Here is a 25,908-nt window from a genome sequence, read left to right as displayed (position 1 = left end):
GCTTTGCTAGATACATTTTTATACTCTATTTAAATACATATGGCTTAGTCTTGAATTGTTTTTTAATGTGTAAAAATTCCTATTTATAACCAACAATATCAAAGCAACATTGATGTCAGAGCCCAAGTACAATACCGTAATAGTACCATTTTCAATCGTTATTAGAAAGATACAATGGAAAAGTACCCCTTTTGAAGAATTTTTGTCCATTTCCATTAAGGCCTCAGCAATATCAGCCTATTAGAAAAGGCTGGTTTGCAAGTCAAATGGAGTCACTTGGCCAGCTGATTTTTGAAAATGGGGTGGTCCTAGTTGTTCAGTGTCTATGATGCCTCACAGAAGAGACTGGCAGGAAGTCCTTTGCTTGACTTATTTACTTGATGTTACCTTCTTGAAGAGGTCTGCACCCCAGTTACCAGGTGTAGGTTCCCCCCACCCTTCCCCCGCAAAAAAGGAAAAAATGTCAAAGCAGCAAGATGAGGATCTGTGGGTAGGACAGCGTGTCGGGTGACCAGGGCTCAGTCTTCACATGCAGCTGCCTTCTGAGCCACGGAGGGGGATGAAATCCAAGTTGCAGTCTCCTCCCGTCGAATCACCTTCTCCCACTGACTGAGATTATCCCTGCATGCTTTAAGGAGAGTCTATGTGGGAGGGAGGATCTGGGTAAGGGTTGTATAGCAGGGAATGGCTACAACATTGTAGAACTCAAGCTGGCCTTGTGGGACTTCATCCTTCTTGTCTCTGTCTGTCATAGGAATAGGCTGTATTCCCAATTTCTTCATTTCATCACCCTCAGCCAGAATTCTGCATATATGTCATTTGCCATCAATTTGTAACAGGCCACAGTTTTGTCACAGAACAAAGATCATCAAACCAATTACACGGTCTCTATGTGATTGATTATTAAGGTTTAGTGATCCTGTCTGGTACATCTCCTCCAACTGTTTCCTGTTTCCAAAGTATAAAGCAAGGTCCGTGACAATGATGGCTTTGCGGATGATCTCAAGCACCTGCTCATATTCACCGGAGCTCAGGGTGGAGAAGATATTGTGCCCTTCCAGCTGGAGGATGGGCACCGTCTGGGAGAAGTGGTGTTGCTCCATGGTGGAGGTGGAGTAGAGAGCTGCCAGAGGGTGGTCGAACCTCTGCAGGTAGCTGTTACTAAAGCCCCTGTGGTCCAGGCCATGACACAGACATGCAATCAGCAGTCCTTTGCGCTCAAGGTCTGTGAAAAGCGTGTGGTTGTTCTGAAGTATGGCGTACATGCAGTGTGCTACAGTGACCACATGCTTCTAGTTGTGATAGGGAACTCGCCGGTAGTTCTTTTTCACAGACATAATAAAACAACACAACTTTTCAAGCTCAAAGCAGGATGTCCCACAGGACCGATGAATCATATAGACAAAAATCCCAGGCCAAATGTTTTTGAAAGGACCAATGTCAAAGTGGAATAATTCAATTTATTTGCAGAGACGCACGGGAAGGGTGAATCACATGGGGCCCCACTGTTCTGCAGTGCGAATGCTATGGTAGGACAGCTTTTCCATCATTACCTGGTAAATGCACTCTGAGTGACGAATTCTATGATACATATTAGCACAGTGTAAGGCTAAAGCACAATAGACGGCAAACATTTTAAAGTTGTTTTCATCTGTTTTAGAGAAGGCACTGCCACTTATTTTGTTGACCATTTGCACAAAACCGATCACGCTTCCTTGGCTGACGATGGGCACGCACAGGATGTTCCGCGTGGTGTAGCCTGTGTACAAGTCTACTTCCCTGTTAAAGTGTGGGTCTGCACAGGCATCTGGAATGTTCAGGACTTCCCCTGTTCTTGCTACGTGGCCAGCAATTCCTTTCTCTATTGAAAATCTTATCTCTTTGGTCTTCTTGAAGACAGGTTTTCCTTCCTTTTCCTCTCCAATATCAAAAAGGTCTGAATATAACTCCTTGTTCTCATGGTCTACCTGGAAAAGTGCACAACGATGGGCATTCGCCAGGTTTTTTGCACATATCACTATGCGTTCAAGTAGAGAATCTATTGCAACTATGTTATCAAAATATGTTTTTGACACATCGAATAGAAAGTCATTCAATTCAGTGTGTTTGGCAAGGCCTCTGCATACCTGCACCTGACGTATTGCTACTGAAGCCCAGGCAAGATTTGCTGTTACAACCTCTTGGTGACTAAGACAGAAGGCTTCTTTGCCCTAGTGCCGATACAGCTCAAGAATACCAATCAAGCAAAGAACAGACTGGATGCGAGTCCCTGATTCCAGTCCAGTACGTGGTGGAAATCGTTCATCCCAAGGATGTCTTCTAGCAGCAGTTTTTCCTGGACTTGGCCACATCAGCAGAGATGGTGGCGCCCTAGGTGATGGGCCCCGCAGGGATGCGGCGGGGTTTCCCTTCCTTTATCCTGGGTGCTGTGAATATGCACAGCTATTATTGCCCTCTCCAAGGAAATACAGTGCAAATCCATCAGCTTTCGTGACTATTTTTATGATGCTGCTTAGAGGAGTAGCTGGTTGTCTCCTCCTGTGTCCAACCGTTGTTCTGTGTAGCCGTTTCGTTCATGTACAACTGCCTGCATATTCTTATCTTGGTACCTGCTGACTTCCTTAGGAGCCGATTCAGCTTCTGATTTGTTGTTCTTCCTCTTCAACCATTTCTCTACTCTCTCTGCACTAACACTTTCAGGTACCAATTCATCCAATACATTGGGGTGAAGAGAAAGATATGCCTTCACTTTTTCATCGGTAAAGCCATATAATGTTGCCATACCAGTTAACTGTCAACTGCTGGGTCACAGACAGGAGCGGGAGTGCATCTCTGGCCAACAGCCCGGGGCTGGTGAGTGGGCCTCCATGGCCTCTTCCACAGCCTTCCTTCCCGATTTGGCATCAGTTACACAAACTCGCCTAGGAATGCAGACTTGCACAAATCCTTAGATTACTTTTTCTACGTGGGGGCAAAGGTAACAGGCTGATGGGGTCTCCCATGGCCAGACTCTCAGGCCCAGGATCGGCCAACTGCCATCCCAACAGATTCCAACTGCGTAGTCTTGAATTTTTTTGAAAACAAGGAGTGGGGAGTTAAACTGCATTTTGTTCAACATTTTATTATAAACACTTTCAAGCATAGAGAAGAGCTGCAAGATTTTAACAGTGAACCCCCTACCCAGACTCCACTATCAACATTATAACATTCTTATTTTTCAAATTTCCATCTAAGTATCATCTTTCTATCCAACTTCAATCCATATTATATTTGAGATAAGTCAAAGTGAGTTCCAAACATACCCTCCAAAATTCTTCTAAGCTGCATTTAAAAAGTGACCCTTCCTAGTCGGTGACCAAACTTTGGTGACTATTCATGAGGCTTATTCACGAAGTTGGCCCCATCTGTAACTTCTGCTACCCACATTCTTGTTTTTGGCCTTTTCCTTATGAAGCACACCCAAGTTAGTGCCCTTGGAAATGTTAGACATATTCCATATCTTTTGAAGGCATCTACCATGATTTTAAGCCCCAACCAACTTTGCCTTTAAGAATAAGTTTTTCTGCAAAAAACAGATGAAAACAGCAATTAACTTTTGGCTCCTAGCATTTTGTATAAAACTGAATGAAGGCTGTAAAGTCAAAGTTTTCCTTTTGGATTTACAGCTTCTCGGAGTCAGACCATTTTTTTAATCATCATTGTCTTCTCAGTGCCCAGCACAGCTTCTACTACATAATAAATGCTGTGTTTGCTGAAGCAGTGACTGAGTAAATGAATGAACTCTCACCATGGAATAGCAATTTTCTCACTTGATTGTTGGTGCCTGTACCTGCTAGACCCATCCCTACACAGAGCAGAGTTTTTCAATCTCTACATTCTTCGCATTTTGTACTGATCAGCAGCATTTTTAGCCTCTACTTGCTAAATGTCGGTAGCTCCCCACAACCCCTACATCTATTGTGAGAATAAATGTCTTTAGACATTGCCAAATGTTCCCTGTGGGACAAAATTGCCTCTGTTGGAGAACCACTAGGCTACAAGAATTGGAGCCCTGTAATTTGTGGCCAGCTCTGCTTAATCTGAGCTGATAAGGACTAAGCTTAAACATATATTATTAATCAGAGTCTGAATAATATTTTTATAATGTAGGATTCGTGATGAAATTGAGAAATGGTCTGTAGCTTAAAAAGCCTTGAATGAATCCTGAGTTGTCTTCCCAGTTCAGCATTTTCTCCCCGGCCCCATTGTGGGTGCTCAGTCTTTAGAGCTGGCTTCTGTCTGTGTTTCTGATTTGTGCTATATTCTATGCTGGAATTCAAGCATTGTTCTGATCCCTGCTCCCTTGCCTGAGGAGCTAATTGCTGCTCAGCTTCTTTCCCTGTGGGTTGGAACCTGCTCAGTACACAAGGCGTTGTTGCCTGAGTTGCATTTTGACTCTGGAGGTACTCACGTCCTTGGACTTCTTTGTACAACCTCTTCGGCTATGTGTTACTGCTGCCTAATCACTTCTGTTGGGCTTCCTACCCCAAAACAGATCCAAGCATATTTTTGCCACCTCAGAGGTGACTTGAGTTTTCTAAATCCCTTGGGATAATAAAATTGGCCCCACTGGCCAGCTACCTTTGGAGTTAGCCCTACATTTACTTAGCTCCATTTGCCCCAGGACCATCAATTCTGGCCTCTTAGCCTTTTCTTGCCAATTCACTGAAAGTTGTAATTTTCAGTCTTGAAAATTTGTTTTCCCTGGGCCTGTACAGTAGAATCCCTTCCCTCCTCACCAAGGACAGTTCAACAACTTCAGGATGATCTATTCAGCCTGCCTGACTTTTTTTTTTTTGGTCTTGTTAATCATTTTCTCAAGCGCTCAGAGGCACCTCTTTTGTTTGCTGGCCCTAACCGTAGAGAGCTGTTAAAGAAAGACTCGTAATTAAACCCAAATGGCCCGCAAAAACTGACGTTTCCTTCCCGATTGCTGTACATCAGCTCTGCTATTTGTTCTTGTCTGTTATTTGCCTAATTCCATCCCCTGATAATTGTTTCAAATATAGTCCTTTCTCTATAAGCCCTCAAGCTTTCTTTACCACTGCGGAAACACTGACAATCTTAGTCTTTCTTTTCCAAGATTAAGGCTACTTTTCCATTCCACTTTAAGATATCCAGGTTTCTTTATCTACATTTGATTCCTCCTTCCTGGCTCAGCTAAAATACGCCCTTTCTCTCCTTTCTGGGCTCCTCTACTAGACTGAGGACCTGTATTTGACTTAGAATAGCTTCTTTATACATGTAGGGGCAAAGTCCAGTTCCATCCTGCTTTTCCTCATGCAGAGTTGACAACATGGAATGCCTTCCTTTATGCAACCTCTCCTTTTCATTTTGCTGTGAAGGGGTAAAGAAAATACAATGTGTTGTGTTTGTTGGCTTAGCTGCTAATATGTTTTTCTCTTTTTTTCCACAATACCTCTAGTCTAGTGCTAAACATATAGCACAAACTGGAATACTAAAATTACCGATCAATCGATAGATTAAAGTAGCACCTGACTCTTGTTTGGTTCAATGTATCTCTTCCTTTTAAAGAACAACCATGTTCTGGGCATAGTTCATCCGGCTTGGATAATTGCCTCCATTCCTGATTTACCTTTTTTTTTTCCTTCTTAATCAGCCATTGGTTTTCTCTGGTACTTATAGTTAGAAACACTTTAGCCCTGAGAAGGGATCTTCTAATTAAATCAATTTCTACCAATTAGCTCTTAAATGCAGTTCTTAAGAAGTTGGTAGAAAATTTATTTTTGTAGCCACCCACAGAAAACCAGTGTGGGTTTGCTTATACAGAGAGCAAACACTCAGTTCATCAATTGAATAGGCCTTTTAATTCACAATATTTCCAATAGTTTTATTTCATTTTGTTTTGTTAGTAAATAACTCATTTGTCTGCTTGAGTATGGCTCAATGTTGGAGAAATAATTTACTCATAATCCCTCTTTATTCCAGTGGTGCTCAGTAGGTCTCTATTGTCTCCTGACAGTCAAGACCATCTGTTAATGCGTCAGAAGATGATCTGAGGCATGGATTTTGATGTGATAGAAATTAGATATTTCTAATGTTTTTGAAGGGCAATATGAAATAACATTAAAAATACTATACTGAAATTCAGGATATTTTGAGTTTAGTCCTTATATCTGACAATACCTTAAAATGAGATCATCCTTAATCCCCGTATCTCAAGTTTATATTTTGGAAAATGAAGTTTCCTTTCAACTAAACACTTTTTGGTTTCTTATGTTGCCAGTAATACTGTGAAAGGAGTATTTTAGAGACTCCTCCTCCCTATTTCTCTGTCATGTCACTGTGCTGCACCTTGCTATGAATCTCCTTATGTAAGTTATTTTTCTGGGTAATCTATAGGTCATATAGATTTGGAGACATATATCTTAGAAACCTTCTCATGTTATCTGAGCCATAGAATTTTAAAGGAGCTGGCCTGAAGTCATATGCCATGAAAGTATATTGAGGTTAAATTTAGAGAATCTTGTTTATATAGAAGATGAGACTAACGTGCAGTCTTGCAGAGGCAATATTTGAAGGGAAATTGGCTGAAAATTTTCCTCAGATGAAGAGAGACATGCATTCTTTGATAGAAAGTGCATTTCAAGTTTCAAGTAACTTAAATGAAATAAATCCACCTCAGAGCAAAACTGCAGAATATCAAGGGTAAAGAGAAAACCTCAAGGACTACCTGATCCCAAAGAAAGATTACGTACCAAGAAAATCAGATGGCCGATAGACTTCTCATCTAATCATAGATTCTAGAAGATATGAAGTAAACATCTTCAAAGTCCTAAGGGGGAAAATGACTGACAACCTACAAATCTGATTCCTAGGTAAATGATTATTCAAGGGTGAGGGTAAACTAAAGACATTTTCTGACATGCATTTCCCCAACAAACCCTTTTTAAGTGAGCAAGGACACCATAATGACAAGTGTACCCAGAGGGGACAGGAAAGATGTAAAAAACACAGCATGGAAGTTAAAAGATGTTGGTAAATTTAAAGAACACTTTGACTATGAAAAGTAATAGCATCTTGTGTTTAAAAATAAGAAAAGCTAGATAGGAATAACTTTATGGGGGTGAGAAATGTTCAAGTGTTCCAGGGTCATTGTTTTGTTTGTTGGGAGGAAAGATAATATTGAATGATTTAGACTCTGTCAGAGAAACACATAGCTCAGTATATATATATTCAGGAAAACCACTAGAAGAACAAGAATATAACCAATAGCTTCCACGCCATAAAAAAAACCATGTCATCTAACCGATGACAGGAAAGGAGGGAGAAGAAAAACCACTAAACAACAATAGCAAAAAAAAAAGGGTGAACTAAATGTAAATGCAGAAAGAATAATGACTGCCGAACATATTTTAAATCATGGATTATATATTTCAGACTCTGGATTACTCTAGATGGTTTTTTTCTCTGGGGTTTTAGAAAGAACAGCAAGGAGGTGAAAACCCTTCAAGATACTGGGATTTCGAGAGCCGTTATACTTTCATATCCAATTGTTAAATTTGAAAACTTTATTTAATATTCGATATCATGTAATCTCAGACAGATTTCCAAATTTTCCTTATATAATCTAGCAAATGGCTATAGAAAACCATTTTCATTTATTATTGAAAAGAAGAAGAGAAAACCTTGCATTCCCTCTTAAACACCTGGCATCTGGTGTTTCATTCCACTTCCCAGGTGGACTCCTTTAATAGAGCTCTTTATAGACAGCCCATAGGTTAGGAACACCAAATAGTACACTGCAATTTTGGAGATGGTTGTCTGTGTTTACTATAATTACAGAGGTATTTAAAACTTTTGCATTTTGCCATTGGGAGAGAAAAATAGAAGGATTTGAGGGTAATCAGTTGTTATGGACACATCTTGAAGTTAAATTGAAGCTATGTTTAGTTTGCCTGTAGCAGATCTGACTTCAAAAAGAGCCCTGGTTTTTGAAAGTTGTATATTTGCAAATATTCTAAATTGAGTTGCTAACCAGCTACCAGCGTACAAAAACCAGACAATCAATAGATTATGCTTTGTGCTGTTGATGAGGCTTAAATTTTCAATGTAATCAATCCATTATGTCTATATAATTAGTGGTTGTTTTCTTTTTAAGTATTAGTATACTGATTTTAATTTTTATTTTTTTACTTGAGCTTGGAGTGCTTGATCTTGCGTTTAGTTTTTTGTTCTCAAGTCAAATTGTAGGTCACCAAGTTACTGGTATTAATATTCTTAGGAATTCCCTAGTTTAAACCTTTATTACACAGAATATGACACTGAGGATCAAAGAGGAAATGCATTTTCCTCAAATTCTTAGGACTCAGTAGCAGAGATTTGGCCTGAAACCTTGAAAATTTGTGGGTTACTTTCATTTAGAGTTCTGCTTAACATGTCCAAAGGAGGGTGACCATTTTACCATGTAGACAAGAATTATTTTATCACTTCAATATTTTACAAATTCACTTGTATCTGTGATATATCCTAATGATGATCAACAAACTATCAGTAGAAATTTAGTGAAGTAATTTATTTATCAGTTTGTTGTTAAATGTTATGGCTTCTGCCACTGACTAATTCACAAGAAGAAAATAGGAAATTCCCAGATTTAGACTGTTGTGACTGATGTTGTGTAAAATATTAGCTGATTATTATTTTGTAAATTTTAGACTATTTCATGCAAACAAAAGGTTAAAAATCTAAGACATTCATGTTTATACTACCATATTTAATACTTATGTCACTCAACCATAGCTTTTAGTTCTGTCCATGCTAATACATGAAAATTGGTTCACTAAAAATAATTACAATGTAGTATTCAGTTGTATAATTTATATTTTTATTCCCAAAGATAATATATAGGTCTTTTAAAATTTAATTTTGTTTTCATAAACAGTACTGTAATTAACGCCCTTGTGTACCCTTCTTAGCATACATAATGGAACGTTTTCTAGAATGTGTAACTAGAAGTGGAAGAGCTGGCTAAAAATTATTTCTTCTGTTTTATCAGATATTGCCTTTCATAAAATAACTGTATCACTTTTCCCTCCTGGCAGCACATATGAGAAATACTGTCTCTCCTGTCTTCATACATCCTGCAAAATATCAAACTTTACAATATTTATCAATTTTTTGAGAATGAAGTGGTATTCCATAGTTTTAATTTGCATTTCTTTTGTCACTGTTGTAGATGATATTTTCAGCATTTTAAATTGCATCTTGCTTTCCTCTGTGAATTTCCTGGTCATAGCCTTGTGTGGTTTTCTAGTGAGCTTTTAAAAGTTTTAATTGATTTGTTAACATTATTTATCTATTCTGGCATCTATTCTTTATCTGTTAATAAGTTGCAAATATATTTTCCCAGTATATGGTTTATCACTTTTTGTGTGTTTATGATATCTTCTGAATATGGAAATTTAAAATCTTAATAACATCAAGTGTATCAGTCTTTTTTTTTTTAAAGGCTTGTCTTTGTTATGTTTTACTTACGAAAGCCTTTCTTATATTCTCCAATATTTCCTTTTACAAGTGTTAAATATTTGCTTTTCTTATTTAGGTCTTTAATCCATCTGGAATATAATTTTGAATACATTTTACATTTTTAAATAATTGTTATTGTACTGTTTTCTTAACTATCATTTCCATCCATCTGGCAAATACCAAGTTTCCCTATGTCTGGGTCTATTTTGCACTGCTGTAACAGAATACCTGAGAGTGTGTGATTTATAATGAACAGATATTTATTCTTACAGTTCTGGAGGCTAACTCCAAGGTCAAAAGACTGGTGTCTGGCAAGACCTTCTTGCTACATCATTCCCTTGTGGAAGGTAGAAGGGCAAGACAGCATGTATGAGTGTGCATGCTTGCATGAAAGAGAGAGAGAGAGGGAGAGAGAGAGAGAGAGAGGGAGAGAGAGAAAGAGAGAAAGATACAGAGAGTGTGTGTGAAGGAGGAAGAGTGAGAAAGTGACAGAAAGAGAGAGAGATACACAGAGAGAGCAAGCAATAGAGGGCTGAACTCACTCTATAACAAACCTACCCCCACAATAATTAATCCCCTGCTGTGATTATGACGTTAATCTATTCATAGAGGCAGAGGCTTCATGACCTAATCACCTCTTAAGTCCCCACCTCTCAACAGTGTTGCACTGGGGATTACGTTTTCAACATATGAACTCTGGGGGAACACATCCAAACCATAGCACTCTATAAATGTGGATCTTTTCTTAGACTCTATTTTGTTTCATTAGTCTGTTTATTTATTCCTGCATATATTGCAGTTATACATCTATTTATTACAGATTTGTAATAATTGTCTTGATAATTGATGGGACATTGCCACTTCATCTCTTCTTCTTCCACTCAAAATTGTCCTAGTTGTCTTACCTTTTATTTTCTGTAAAGATTTTAGAATCAGTTTTATAAAATGCTGTTGAAATTTTGCTTGCAATTGCATTGAAGTTATTAGTTAACTTGGGTAGAATGACTACTTTTATGATACTGAATTTTTTCCACAAACATGATACATTTATTTAGACCTTCTCTTATGAGTTTTGTGTTATTACTAAGATTTTCTGTAGGAATATCTTGAATATATTTGGTTAGATGTATACTTAGGATTTTTTTTTTTTTTTTTTGAGACAGGGTCTCACTTTGTCACCCAGGATGGAGTACAGCGGCACAATCTCAGCTCACTGCAACTTCCACCTCCTGGGTTCAAATGATTATCCCGCCTCAGCTTCCTGAGTAGCTGGGATTACAGGGGTGCTCCACCATGCCCAGCTAATTTTTGTATTTTTAGTAGGGCTGGGGTTTCACTATGATGGCCAGGCTGGTCTCGAACTCCTGACCTCAAGTGATTCACTTGCCTTGGCTCCCCAAAGTGCTGGGATTATAGACACGAGCCACTGCACCCGGCATACTTAGGATTTTAAAAAGTTTTTGCTGTTTTTCCTTTTCAAATTTGTTTTTTTTTTAATGTTCAACTTTTTAATTTTAGATTCACTGAGTATAGGTACAGATTAGTTACATAGGTATATTGTGTGATGCTGAGGTTTGGAGTACCATTGACCCTCTTAGCTGGGTATTGAGCATAGTACCTAATAGTTTTTCAACCCTTGTCCCCTTCCTACTTTCCCTTTCTAGTAGTCCTCAGTGTCTGTTGTTGCCACGTTTATATCCATGAGTACCCAATGTTTAGCTCCCACTTATAAATGAGAACATGTGGTATTTGGCTTCCTGTTCCTATATTAGTTTGCTTAGGATGATGGCCTCCAGCTGCATTCATGCTGGTGCAAAGGACATGATTTCATTCTTTTTTGTGGCTGCATAGTATTCTTTAGTGCATACACACACACACACACAGACACACACACACACACACAGACACACACACACACACACACACACACACATATTTCTTTATCCAGTCCACAATTGATGGGGGGGGACCTAGGTTGATTCCATGTCTGCTTTTGTGAACACTACTGTGATGAACATACAAGTGAATATGACTTTTTGGTAGAATGATTTATTTTTCTTCTGATATATACCCAGCAATGGGATTGTTGGATTGAATAGTAGTTCTGGGCCAAGTGCGGGTGGTGGCTCATGCCTATAATCCCAGCACTTTTGGAAGCCGAGGCAGGCGGATCACCTGAGGTCAGGAGTTTGAGAACAGCCTGGCCAACATGCCAAGACCCCGTTTCTACTAAAAATATAAAAAAAATTAGCCAGGGATGTTGGTGACCATCTTTAGTCCCAGCTACTTTGGAGGCTGAGGCATGAGAATTGCTTGAACCTGGCTAGCAGAGGTTTCAGTGAGCTGTGATCACACCACTGCAGTCCAGTCTGGGTGACAGAGTGAGATTCCATCTCAATTAAGAAAAATAAGTTCTTTGAGAAATTTCCAAAGGGCTTTCCACAGTGACTGATCCAATTTACGTTCCCACCAACACTATATAAATATTTCCTTTCCTCACAGTCTTGCCAGTGTTTACTGTTTTTTGATGTTTTAATTAAAGTCATTTTGACTGGTGTAAGATGGTATCTCTTCGTAATTGATTTGCTTTTCTCTGATGATTAATGATGCTGAACATTTTGTCATATTTTTGTTGGTAACTTGCATGTTTTCTTTTGAGAAGTGTCTGTTCATGTTTTTTTTGCCCACATTTAATACTTTTTTTTGCTTATTAAGTTCCTTATTGATTCTGGATGTTAGACTTAAGTTGGATTCACAGTTTGTAAAAATTTTTACCCATTTTGTAGGTTGTCTGTTTAATCAGTTGATAGTTTATTTTGCTGTGCAGAAACTCTTTAGTTTAATTAGGCTCTACTCGTTAATTTTTGTTTTTGTGGCAGTTGCTTTTGAGGACTTAATCATAAATTATTTCTCAAGGCTGATGTCTGGGATGGTGTTTTTGAAGTCTTCTAGGATTTTTATAGTTTGAAGTTGTATACTTAAGTCTTTAATCCATCTTGAATTATTTTTTGTTTATAGTGATAGGTAAGGGTCCAGTTTTGTTTTTCTGCATATAACTCAACAGCTATTCTGGCATCACATATTGAATAGGGAGTCTTTTCCCCACTGCTTATTTTTGTTGATTTTGCTGACGATAAGATATCTCTAGGTATGTGGCTTTATTGCAGGGGTCTATTCTGTTATATTGGCCTATGTGTCTATTTTTGTATCAGAACCATGCTGTTTTGGTTATTGAAGTCTTGTAATATAGTCTGAAGTTGGGTAATGTGATACCTCTGATCATGTTCTTTGGCTGTTTGGACTCTCTTTTGGGTCCATAACAATTTTAGAATAATTCTTCCTAATTCAGTGAAAAATGACATTAGTGTTTGATAGGGATAGTGTTGAATTTGTAGATTAGTTTGGACAGTATAACCATAATAATGATATTGTTTCTTCCAGTCCATGAGCCTGGAATGTTTTTCCATTTGTTTGTGTCATCTCTGATTTCTTTCAATAGTGTGTTTTAGTTCTCCTTGTAGAGTTCTTTCATCTCCTTGTTCAGATGTATTTTTAGATATTTTAACTTTTGTTGCTATTGTAAATAGATTGTGTTCTTGTTTTGGCTCTCAGTTTGAACCAATTGTTACTGAACACCAATTGTTAGTGAACACCAATTGTTACTGGTGTATAGAAAGGCTACTGATTTTTATACATTGATTTTTGTATCCTGAAATGTTACTGAAGTTGTGTATCAGTTGGGAGCCTTTTGGCAGAGCTTCAGGAATAGATAGTTTGATTTCTTCTTTACCCATTTGGATGCCCTTTATTTCTTTGTCTTGCCTAATTGCTCTGGTCAGGACTTCCAGTACTGTTTTGAATAGGAGTAGTGTAAGTGGGTGTTCTTGTCTTATTCCAGTTCTTAAGGGGAATGGTTCCAGTTTTTGCCTGCTGAGTATGATGCTGGCTGTGGGTTTGTCATAGATGGCTCTTATTATTTTGAAGTATGTACCTTCAGTGCCTAGTGTGCTGAGGTAGTTAGGGTTTTTGTTCTTATAGTAGATGAAACCTTTGGGAAAAAAGATCTTATATTTTCTAATTGATTATTGCTAGTATATGGAGACATTGCTTATTTTTTATTTGCAAATTTTTTGTATAGAAACCTTTGACTCATTACAACAATTTTGTTTCTTCCTTTTATATCCTCATATTTCTATTTTATTTTCTTATTTTATTGTACTGTATAGGTAGGTAGACCACTGAAATGTTGAGTAAAGTCAGAAATGGCAGGCATGTGAATGTTGTTTGTGAGTAGACTAGGGATATTTTTATTGTTTGCCACTAAGTATTAACTTTCATGTATTTTTAATAGATGTTCTTTATCAATTTTAGTAAATTTCCTTCTGTTCCCAGTTTGTTATAATTAAAAATTTTCTTCATGCAGAGAACTTATTGGAGCCTTCATGAATTGTTTTAGCTATAGGTTAAGGTTTACTTCTTTGTAAAATAAACCTAATTAAAATATACTGTAGGCCGAAAATGTTATAGCTATGGACTTACACTTTAAAATCAGGAAGAAAAGGAAGTATGAGTCACAGGAGAACCTAATTACCCAAAAGCTTCTATTTTTTATAAATGCTGAGGCTATGTTGGGTTGGTGTATGCAGGCCTTGGATATTCAAGTTTTGAAGACATAAGTATATCAATCTAGTGGAGCCCAAAAGCCTGGTGGAACATATGGGCTGTGAACTTATGAATGGGTATTAATACAACTCACAAATATTTGTTGGAAGACACACCTACATAACACAACAGGATTACAAAAGTGTTTGAAGTTCTGGTGCAAATAGCTTGGCTTAAGTAGCTTGTTTGAATCCCAAATCTGTATAGCAATTATGGCTTTTTTCAGAGGTTAGGCTACAGTTAATTCAGGTAACCCCCTTCCTGTGCACATGCAGCTGGTTCCAGCCTGCTAGGAAAAATCACCAGCCTTTCCCCAGAGCTGTTTTCTTTTGTTTTGAATGAACACAAGGATTAAGAGTCTCTGGAAGTCACTATCGCAGATTTGTTCCCCACATCAAAAATACCAGCTAAGAAGATCCTTGACATCAAGTCAGTTCAACTCTACAAATGTTTACTGACAGCCTTTTTTTTGTCCAATGTACTATCATCACGTGATGTATAAAGATGAAGAACTCCAAAAGACTGTACAATTTAATTGTAAGAGGGAGCCAATAAAGTCCGAATTTGAAATTTTTGAAGATTAAATGCTGCTGTTTTGAGGTTGAATTCAATTCTGCCTCATAAAACGAGAGGCAGATATTAGTCTTCAGGGGAAATTCTTTGTGTTGAAGGGATTATTTTGCTTTCAGTCTTGCAGCTACCTACCTACTGTTTACAGAACTCTGAATGCAGTGAAGTAATATAATTGTTGTTGCTTCAGACTGAGTTAAAAATAATTTGTTAAGTAAATTGAATGTACTAGTACAACTGTGCTCCAGCAGAATTAGATAAGTTTTCTCTCAAAATCTCAATGTAGATTGCCTTATGGATAGAAATAGATTTTTCTTTGTTTACTTGTATGTGAGTGTGTTTACAAACACTGCTGGTTGCTTAAAAATTGTTTCCTTTTTTTTTTCTGACCACAGAGCTAGATCGTATTTTCCAAACTTTCTTACAATTAGTTGTTTCTGTGTGATTGGTTCTTGCCAAAAAATATGTAAGTGGAAATGATGAGTGTCCCTTCCAGGCTGAGGCTTTTAAGAAGTGGTTGTATCTTCTTCATGTTCTCTTTCTCCTTTCCCTTGATAGATGAGTTGCTAATAAGGGTTTAGGGGTGCCCGGCCATTTTCCTGTATTGGGCAATTCAGGGACTCAGGTGAAAGAAGCCCCACACAGGAAGATGAACTACAGACTTGGAATATTATCTTTGATCATTAAATGAAAAAAAAAATCAATGAAATAACCCCACTTTGTTGAAATTTTTGACCTTTTTTGTTACAGCTGTTCAACCTAACTCATACAGTGTGTTCGCAGCGCACTTTGTCATAGCAAACTGGAGCACTGGATCTTTACTACATTAACAGATAGGCTCATCTTTCCATTTAATAGTGAAGACAGTAAAAAAGAACTGGAGCAGATTTGATGCAGCAACCCATGGACTGGACTGTTGGTATCTCACACATAGTACTTTGAATATACTATGATACTGTCTTCTGACTGAGACATTGATTACTCTAATTCATGTTGCTCTACAGGTAATAAGGCTTTTCTTCTCTGCTTTTAAGATCCTCTCTTTGCCTACAATATGTCTTGTTGTATGGATTTTTTTTCTACTGAATATTTATTAGACTTCCTACGTCTAAGGAATTTTAAGCTTCATCAGTTTTGGAAAATTCCCAGACTTTCTATTTTTCACTTTCATCACTCATCCCTTTCCCTCCTTATTTTCCTTTTAAAAATTCAATTAGACATGTGATTGGAGCTTCTCATTTTATCTCTAGTGTCTCTTAACATCTCTTGGTATCCCTGAGCTGAATTTTGAGTAGTTTCTTTCCTAGGTAAATAAATCATTTTTCAGTTATGCATAAATCACTGTTTATTTCATCCAGTGAGATTTTCTAAAATTAACAAACAATGAAAGCAAAACCACTTTATTTGTTTAGCACTATTTTAGGTTTACAGAAAAATCAAGAAGATGGTATACAGACTTCCCGTATACCTATGCCCAGTCTTCCGTAATATACACTCGTAAGATACGCTGATTACAATTAATAAACTGATATTGATATACTAATGTCAACTAAAGTCCATACTTTATACATTTCTTTAGTTTTTACTTAGTGCCCTTTTTCTGGGCCAGGACCTCATCCAGGATACCACATCACATTTGTTTGTCATGTTTCCTTAGGCTCCTCTTGATGTGACAGGTCTTCAGATTTTCTTTTTCAATGATGATCATGACAGCTTTGAGGAGCACAGGTCATGCGTTTTGTAAAATTGGGGTTTATCTGATAGTTTTCTCATCTTTAGACTGTGGTTGTAAGTTTTTGGGAGGAAGAACACAGAAGGTGCCATTTTCATCATTTTATATCAAGAGTACATACTATAAAATAAGCTTATCATTGCTTACCTTGTGATGTTCATTAGACGAGGTGGATGAGGTAATGTTTTTCAGGACTCTCCACTGCAAAAGTTACTCTCCCCTGACTTCTTATATGGTATCTTTGGAAGAAAGTCGCTATATGTAGCCTACACTTAGCAGTGGGGAGTTATGTCCCACCTTCTTGGCGATAAACCATGTAATAAATTACATAAAATTTTTCTTCATGAGAGAGTTGTCTCCTTTCTCCCATTTCTTTATTCAATTATTTATATCAGTATAGATGCATGGATGTTTATTCTATACTTCATGTTATAATCTAATACTACTTTTGTTTTCTTCTCAAATTGTTTCAGTTTTGGCCACTGGGACCTCTTTTGGGACCACTTGTTACAGCAGCCCATATCACTCTATCTAATGTAATGATTTGTGATAAAATATAAAAATTTAGCCAGCCATGGTGGCTTACGCCTATAATCCCAGCACTTTGGGAGGCTAAAGCCGGTGGATCACTTGAGGTCAGGAGTTTAAGATCAGCCTGGCCAACATGGTGAACCCCATCTCTACTAAAAACACAAGAATTAGGTGAGTGTGGTGGTGCATGCCTGTAATTCCAGCTACTCAGGAGGCTTTGGCATAAGAATCACTTGAACCCAGGAGGCGGAGGTTGCAGTGAGCCAGGTTTGCACCACTGCACTCTAGCCTGGGCGATAGAGCAAGACTCCCTCTCAAAAAAGAAAAAAATTGTCTTGCTGTCTCTCTCTCTCTCTCTCTGCATGTGTATATATATATGTGTGTGTGTGTGTGTGTGTGTGTATGTGTGTGTGTGTGTGTGTGTGTATATATATATATATATATGTTATTCAGTAAGTTTGAGAAATTTACTAAAAAGCAGAATAGTGTTGCTTGTCATGGTGTACCACTGATGTTCAAATTAATAGCAAGCTTGATGATCTATTCATCATCAAAAGACTAATTTCATTCAACCTATATTTTGGAGCCTACAGTGAATCTGTCACTAGGGACTAGACAATTTATGTTGATTTCTGAGCCTGAACAGTCCATTGGTTTGGGAATACAAAAACCAAGAATCAGAAGATTATTGTGTTAATTTACACCATCTGATCTAAGATAATTGCTTTCACTTATTAATCACAAACCTCTAAATTATTACCTCCCCCAAACATAAATGCATGTATATACATACAATTAAACCATGAATAAAACTCATGTATGTGTATCCACACACACACAGTGAACTTGGGACAGGACATGAGATTTACACTTTCAAACTTTTAGTTTTTCCTACTGTCTAAATTTTTTCTGGGATTTTCATACTTTACAAATAAAATATCATTTTATTCTATGAGTCCTGATATAAAAATCAGAGGGACATTACAGGAAAATAAAATTATGGACCAATATCTCTTATGAATATAAATGCAAAATCTTCAGGAAAAATTAGCAAACAAATCCAGAAGTTTATGAAAATAATTATACACTAAGACCAAATTACGTTTATGACAGGAATGCAAGGTTGGTTTAACATCTGAAAATCATTTAATGTGATACATTATGTGAATCGAATAAGAGAAATAAAACCACATAATCATGCCAAAAGATTCAGTAAAAGCAGTTAACAAAATTCACCACTCCTTGATGAAAAAACCCGTCGACAATGTAATAATAGAAGAGAACTTCCTTAACCTGATAAATGGCCTTTAAGAAAAACCCACAGCTAACATATTTAATGATGAAGGCTTTCTTATTAAAGCATATTTTTTTCCAGAAAGACTGCTTTCCCCTTAAGATTAATAACAAGATAAGTATACTCACTCTTGCTAATTTTATTCAACACTATTGGTGGTTCTAGCCAGGGATATTAGAGGCAAGGAAAGGAAAGAATAGGCATCTAGATTGGAAAAGGAAGTAGAATTATCTTTATTTGCAGATGACATGATCCTGTATTTAGATGTGGAGTTCTAATTAGGGAAAATGAGTCAGGCCCTCAGGGGCAGGGGAAAGCAAAAAGAAAAGATAGATAAGCTGTAAGTCTGCCCTTCTTCATGGTCCAGAACAGATAGCTCTCCTGTAAAATAACTCACAATCTTCCTGTGCCTTGCTATCACCAGGTACCTTGGCTGATGGAAGAATGCAAGTTAACTTACTGCAGTCTTGGCATTATCAGTACTGAGTAAAGCCCTCTTCAGCACACAGCACAAGTAGCATCCTATAAAATTCCAAGCAAACTTTTGTCTCTTTGCAGTCAGCTCCCCTCCTGCTGATCTGCGTATTGCTTCCTTGCAATGTATTTTAATACTTTCTCTAATAAATCTGCCTTTATTTGCCTAAAGCCATTTTGATAAATTTTTTATAACACCCTCATGACACCAGTCCCAGATGGTTGCCATTTGTGACAGAAATCCTAAGAAGAAAAATCAGAAAAATTGTTCTTAGAACTATTTAATAACCTCAGCAAAATGTCAGGATGCAAGATCAATAAATGTGAAAGGTTGTATTTGTATATACCAGCAATGAACAATACAAAAATAAAATCAAAACATTTCCATTTATCATAGTCCTAAAAGAATATATAATTTCAAAAAAGAACATAGTTGGAGGTCTCATCCTTCCTGATTTCATATCTTACTACAAAGCTATAGTAATCAAGATAGTATGATACCAGCATAAGGATGGAATTGATTTGAGAATCCAGAAATAACTGTAATACTTATGATCAATTGATTTTTGATAGGTTTTCAAGACATTTCATTGAGGGAAAGAATAGTCTTTTCAACAAATAATGCTGAGACAACTGCATATCACATACAAAAGAATGAAGTTGGACCCCTGCTTCACACAATATTACAAAAGCTAATTCAACATGGATTAAATATAAAATGTAAGAAATAAAACAGAGACCTAAATGTAAAAATTAAAAATGTAAAACTCTTAGAAGAAAACATAGGCATAAATCAACATGAGCTTGTATTGAGCAATGGTTTCTTAGGTCTGAAACCAAAAGTACAAACTACAAAAGAAAAACAATAGACAAATGCGATTTCAGCAAAGTTAAAAATTTTTGTACTTTGAAGGATACCATGAAGGAAAGAAAAGACAACCCATTCAATGGGAGAACATGTTTGTAAATCATATATCTGATGAGAGACTCATACATAGGATGTATAAAGTCTCTTATACCTTCAATAATAAAAGTAAACTAATTTAAAAATGGCAAAAGACTTGCATAGATATTTCTTCAAAGAAGACATACAAATGGTGAATCAGTGCATGAAAACATGCTCAATGTCTTTAACTGTCAGCAAAATGAAAATACTAAACACTATAGGATACCACTTCATGTATCCTAAGATAGCCATAATTGAAAAGGCAGATAATAACAAATGTTCGTGAAGATATGGAAGAATTGGAACCCTCTTACATTGCTGGTGGCAATGTAGAAGGCCCATAGCTGCTTTGGAAAACAGTCTGGTGTTTCCTCATAAGGTAACATAGAGTTACCACATAATCCAGTAATTCCATCTCCTAGGTATATACCCAGGAGAAATGAATACTGATGCTCATACAAAAACTTATTATACATTAATGTTCATAGCAGCATTGTTCATAATAGCCAAAAGGTGAAAATAACCCGCATGTCCATCGATGGATGAATGAATAAACAAAATGTGATATATAAACATGATAGAATATTTTTCAATAATTTAAATGGAAAAATGTACTGATACATGCCACAACATGGATGAACCTCAGAAACATCTGCTAAGTGAAATAAACCAGTCAGAAAAGACTACATAGTGCATAATTCCATTCCAATGAAGTGTCTAGAATGGGCAAATCATTAGAGACAGCACCTGGATTAGTGGTTACCTAGGGATATGAGAGTTGAGGAGAAATGAGCAGTAATTGCTAATGGTATGAGTTTCTTGTTGGGATGATGAAAATGTTCCAAAATTAATTGAAATACTGTACAACTCTCTGAGTATACTTAAAGTCATTGACTTGCATACTTAAAATTAGTGAATTATATGAAATATGAATTATATCTTAAAGTTGTTATAAAAAATAAAATTGCATGTCATCCTTGGGGTTTCAGCTTTCTCATCTCTATCTGTTAAAAAAGGAGCTGAGTTGTACACTTCATTGTTCCATTTTCACCATTCGTTAATTCCATAGTTTTGTGGTTACCAACAAACTTCAATATTGCCACAGATATGGTGTTTTTAATTGCCAATGGTACTTAATAGTTCTAAGAAAATTCTCATTATTTTGGAATTTCTAGGGTATAAGTAACAAACCAATAATCATTCCCTTTGTGAGCCAACAGGGTAAAGGCCACTGCTTTCCTAGACCATTTGAAGTTACCACTGGTGTATAAATTGAGCCCTAAGAGAACTAGGTTTCTACCCTGAGTTAGTAAGGAAGACACTATATATAATCAAAAAATTTTCATCAGCTTACATTGTTAAAAACTGTCTCTTAGTTCCACTCCCTCAGCATTTACTACACGGACCAAGCACTAGAGAAGCAAACTGAATCAAAAGTTAGTGTCTTTTGAAATACAGGCAGACAAAAACTTGACAGATTACCTATATAAATTGAAGGTATATAGAACAATGGCAATGATTAGAAGCTGTTACTTGACCCAGACTTTCAATCCAAATTCTTGAAAAATAGTTTAAAAAATCTATGGCCATTAAGTGACAAAACGAGATGACACAAATCAACATAAAGTTCCTAAATGTAACCCGTTTCCAAGTATTAAAATGATTATTTTTCTCATACAGTTTGGCTGTTCTGGCATGTGATAAAGGTACAATGCAGGATCCTCTAGCTGTTTGGAGCTTAAAAATGGCTCATACTACAAACAGAGCTGGTAGATGAGCTTCCTACAGCACAATTTCAAACAATGTATCTGGCTTGTGACTTTGGAAGCCAATAGATAGAGGCTGGCTAGTCTGACACAAGGCAATAAGAGTGGCTTTTTCTCAAGCCAAGGGAACAAGATAATAAACCATTCAGAAATGGCAATGCCGGTAGCAAAGGAAGCTGGGCAGAGTGTTATCTTTATGCATGAGTGTCCTGAAAGAGCTGATGGTCACCCAGGGCTATTCAGAAAGGCACTACAAACAGGCAGTGACACTAATTGCCATGTCCTCTTTGGATGTGAGGAGAGTTCTATGTAGTTATCCAGAACTACAGCCATCATTAAAATAAATACCACTTCTAAAAACAGAGACAGTCGGAAGGGCAAAATATAAGCAAATTAGTTCAGCAGGGACTTCTTTGGAGAACAAAAAAAAAAAAAAAAAAAAAAAGTAGAGGTTAAAACTGAATAAGAAGAGAAGAGACAAAATAATAAATGTAGAGCTTTAGAGGTAGATGGAGCCTTATAATCTTATCATGTTTGTTACTAGTGAAGATAAGCTATACTAAAATAGTAGGCTCAGAAATATCTGTGGCTTAACACAACAAAAGTTTATTTCTTGGTTACAGATGTTTAATTTGGGCTGGTGGGTATTCTCATCCTCCTTGAGGATTCAAGGTTCCAAGCTCTTTTTTTTTAAAATTTGATTTTATTTAATTTTAAGTTCCTGATACATGTGCAGGATGTGCAGGTTTGTTTCACAGGCAAATATGTGCCATGGTGGTTTGCTGCACCTACCTATCAACCCATCACTTAGATATTAAGCCACACATGCATTAGCTGTTTATCCTGATGCTCTCCCTCCCCTACCCCCACAGGCCCCTGTGTTTTGTTCCACTCCCTGTGCCCATTTGTGTTCATTCCAAGCTCTTTCCATATGATGATAATGCCACAGCTTCCAAAGTTGCTGTGGGGAGAGAGTGGAGAGACGGATGGTTCACACTGGCTTCTCTCAGGGGTGACATGTGACTAGTGTTCACATTTCCTTGGCCAGAACTCAGGCACATGGCTCTAATCTAGCATCAAAGATTCTGGGGTCGTAGTTTTCCTGTGAAACATTGAGGCAAAAAATTGGGAAGATGGTCATGCCACTGTTATGTACCATCTTCCCAATTTTTGCCATATTCAGTTACTCCTTTAGTTTGCTTACCATTTTACTTTAAATCAATTCACCTAAAAATATCAATACCAATTTTAAGCTGATTTGATGTAACAATATTTTAAAATATGCCTTAAAATAAATGCATTTGATACAGTTATTCATTATATGTTATGGACAATCTAAAATCACCTGCCATATCACCAATAGTAAGTAAATACACATTAGAAAAAACTAACTCTCTAATTTTAGGATGAGAAAATTGAGGTCCAGAAGAATGACATGAATCCCCCAAAGTCATGCAGGAAGCAGTATGGCAAAGCCAGGACTAGAATCTAGGTTTTCCTTCACTATACCATGTTTTCAATTCTCCATGTTTGTGGGGAAAGGATGTGGGCACTAGAAAAACAAACTGAATCACTGCGATTAGGGGAATTAAAAAGAACACAGGCATAATGTACAAATATCTTAGAGGAAAAATAGACCAGTAGGAAGAGTTGTGAAGGCTGCAAGGCAGATGAGGTCTCTTGGGAAACATGACTCCCACACAAATCAGCAGATTTGGGCGCATGGCCGTCTAAAGGCTGATTTTCTGAATTAGACTCATTGGTGAATAATTCTAGAGCCCCTGAGAACCACCATGAGAATGCAGAGGAGCAAATGTGGCTGGAGGAGCCTCTGGGACAGCAGCTGGGCTCTCTGCACGCACAGGCACTGGAAGTGTTGTCTGTCCCAAGGCTTACTGCCCTTTTGTGCATGGGCCACCAACCCTCTGGAGCATACTTCTGATCAACACAGGGAAAAGCATCACTTCAGTTTGGAGCGAAATAAAATAGATATATCATGTTTAAACATAAATTTAGTGAATATGGTAGAAGGGGAAAAAGGCCTTCATTTTTGACTTCCCCTTACTGGATAAATTGAAATACGAAATTTGTCTTTTCTGAAACTGGCTTAGTGATTGAGTATCATGTAATAATTACAATATAATTTAGCTTTAAAAATGCTTTACATCATGGCTAATAAAAAGAGAATATATCTTTTGTTTGAAAAAAAAAATACCAAAAGGATTTGGGCAGGAAACTACTGGAGGATTCCTGAGAGTGCTTTAATACTCTAAAAACCAGGTTTCCAAACAAATGCTTACTCACGAAGAATCACAATGGATGCCAGCAGATTTAATTTTACTAAGTAGGATAATAGAATTTGGCACCTGAGATTTTAGAGGTCATCCACTCCGGCAATTGTCAATTTCCTTTTGAAACACATGAAAACCATTTTTTCAAAGTAAGTCTTCTGAACAAACTTACTCCATAGAACTGAGTGAAAGGAGAACCACACCGTTGGTGGGGAGTGAGGAGGAGTTCTGTAGTTTTGCAGATTAGTTCCTCTGACCACCCTCCTGCTCTCCCTCTGAGCACAGCATAATTTGAAGCCTCTTCATCTAGACCAATGCCTCTATGTTAGGAGTGCAGAAACTAGGCCTGAAGGGATGTGAAAATTTCTGAGGCTACTCATTCAGGAATGGCAGAGTTAGAACTAGAACCATAGACTTTTGACCCATATTGAGTCTTCCTGTGGGATTATTATGGTAAGAAACCATGATACTGTGATTCATATACTCTGTAATGTAGAAGAGTTCTTAGCAATAGTATCTAGACATGATATACTACTTGAAATATGTCATAAAGCTGTTTTCTCTCCTGCCCTAGACACTGAAAACATACAACACAGATTAAGTTCTTGTTTTAGAAAAATGGATATGTTGAGATATAACTAACATTGACATAAAACATTAAAATTTATATATGATAAATTTTGAAATAAACATACACCTTTGAAGCTATTTTCAAGATTATGAACATATTTATAATACTCCAAAGTTGTCATGTGCCCTTTATAATCGCCTTTCAACCTTTCCTGTAACCTCCCCATTCCAAGGCAACAACTGTTTTGATTTTCATCACTATAAGTTAGGTTGCATATTATAAAATTTTATGTAAATGGAATAACAGAAACTGTGATGTTTTTCTTCTCTGGCTGATTTCTTTTAGCATAATGCTTTCGAGATTCATTTGTGGTATTGTATGTGTGAAGATTTCATTCAATTTTATTGCTGAATGCTATCTTATTACATGGCTATAATACACTTTGTTTATCCATTCATCTGTTGGAGGATATTTGAGTTACTTTCCCTTTTTGGCTATTACAAATAAAGCTATTCTGAATATTTCTGGACAAGTTTCTGTATGGGGATTTCTCTTAGGTACATACCTAGATGTGAAATGAGAGGGTCATATGATAAGTGTACGATTGGCTGTTTAAGAAATTGCCAAATTGTTTTCCAGTGTTGTGGTTCTACTTATATTCCCATTTGTGATGCTTGAGAGTTCTAGTTGCCCCACATCCTTACCAATACTTCTTTAAAGAAAAAGTTTAGAGTTTTAGGTTTTACATTTAGTTCTCTGATCCACTTGCAGTTAATATTTGCATATAGTAGATATAGATTAAAGTTATTTTTTTATTTTTGTATATAAATATTCATTTCTCAAAGACATTCTTCTCTCTCTAGTAAGTTACCTTTACACTTTTATCAGAAATCAGTTGTTCATGCATGTATTGATGTATTTTATATTCTCTAACATGTTCCATTTGATTATATTTGATATATTTGTTTATTTCTATACCAATGACACACAATCTTTATTACTGTAGCTTTAGGAATACTCTTGAAAGATAATATTAAGTTCTTGAATTTGCTCCACTTTTTAAAAGTTATTTTGGTATCTAGGTCCATTTCATTTCCATACAAATATTAGAATCCCCTTTTCTATTTCTCCAAGAATGTCTGCTGAGATTTTGATTGAGATTACATTAAAATAATAGATCAATTTGGAGAGAGTTGACATCTTATCAAAAATGAATCTTCTGGTCCAGGAACATGCTATTGTTGTTCATTTATGTCTTCTTTAATTTCTTTCAGAAATATTTTGTAGTTTTTAGTATACTGGTCATATACATCTTTTGTCAAATTCTTAAGTATTTTTGAAGGTATTGTAAATTGTATTGTTTATTTCAATTTTCAATTATCCATTGCTGTCACATAAAAATATAATAAATTCTATAGAAATTTATCAGCTTTACCTTTATCAGATAGGTAATTTACAAATATTTTATTCCAGTCTGTGACCCTTCTTTACATCTTAACAGTGTGTTCCAAGGAGCAGACACTGTTAATTTTGATCTTGTATGCTG

At 36.7% G+C, this 25,908-nt stretch overlaps 1 pseudogene; it reads right to left on the bottom strand.

The window, feature by feature from the left end:
- Positions 1-442: 442 nt before the first annotated feature.
- Positions 443-2,782, bottom strand: LOC108306116 (annotated as a pseudogene).
- Between the last annotated feature and the right edge of the window lie 23,126 nt (positions 2,783-25,908).

Source organism: Cebus imitator, unplaced genomic scaffold (genome assembly GCF_001604975.1).
Source record: "Cebus imitator isolate Cc_AM_T3 unplaced genomic scaffold, Cebus_imitator-1.0 Scaffold70, whole genome shotgun sequence".
Lineage (NCBI taxonomy): Eukaryota > Metazoa > Chordata > Mammalia > Primates > Cebidae > Cebus > Cebus imitator.
The sequence above is the reverse complement of the archived record's forward strand: the minus strand, read 5'-3'. Positions and strand labels throughout refer to the sequence as shown.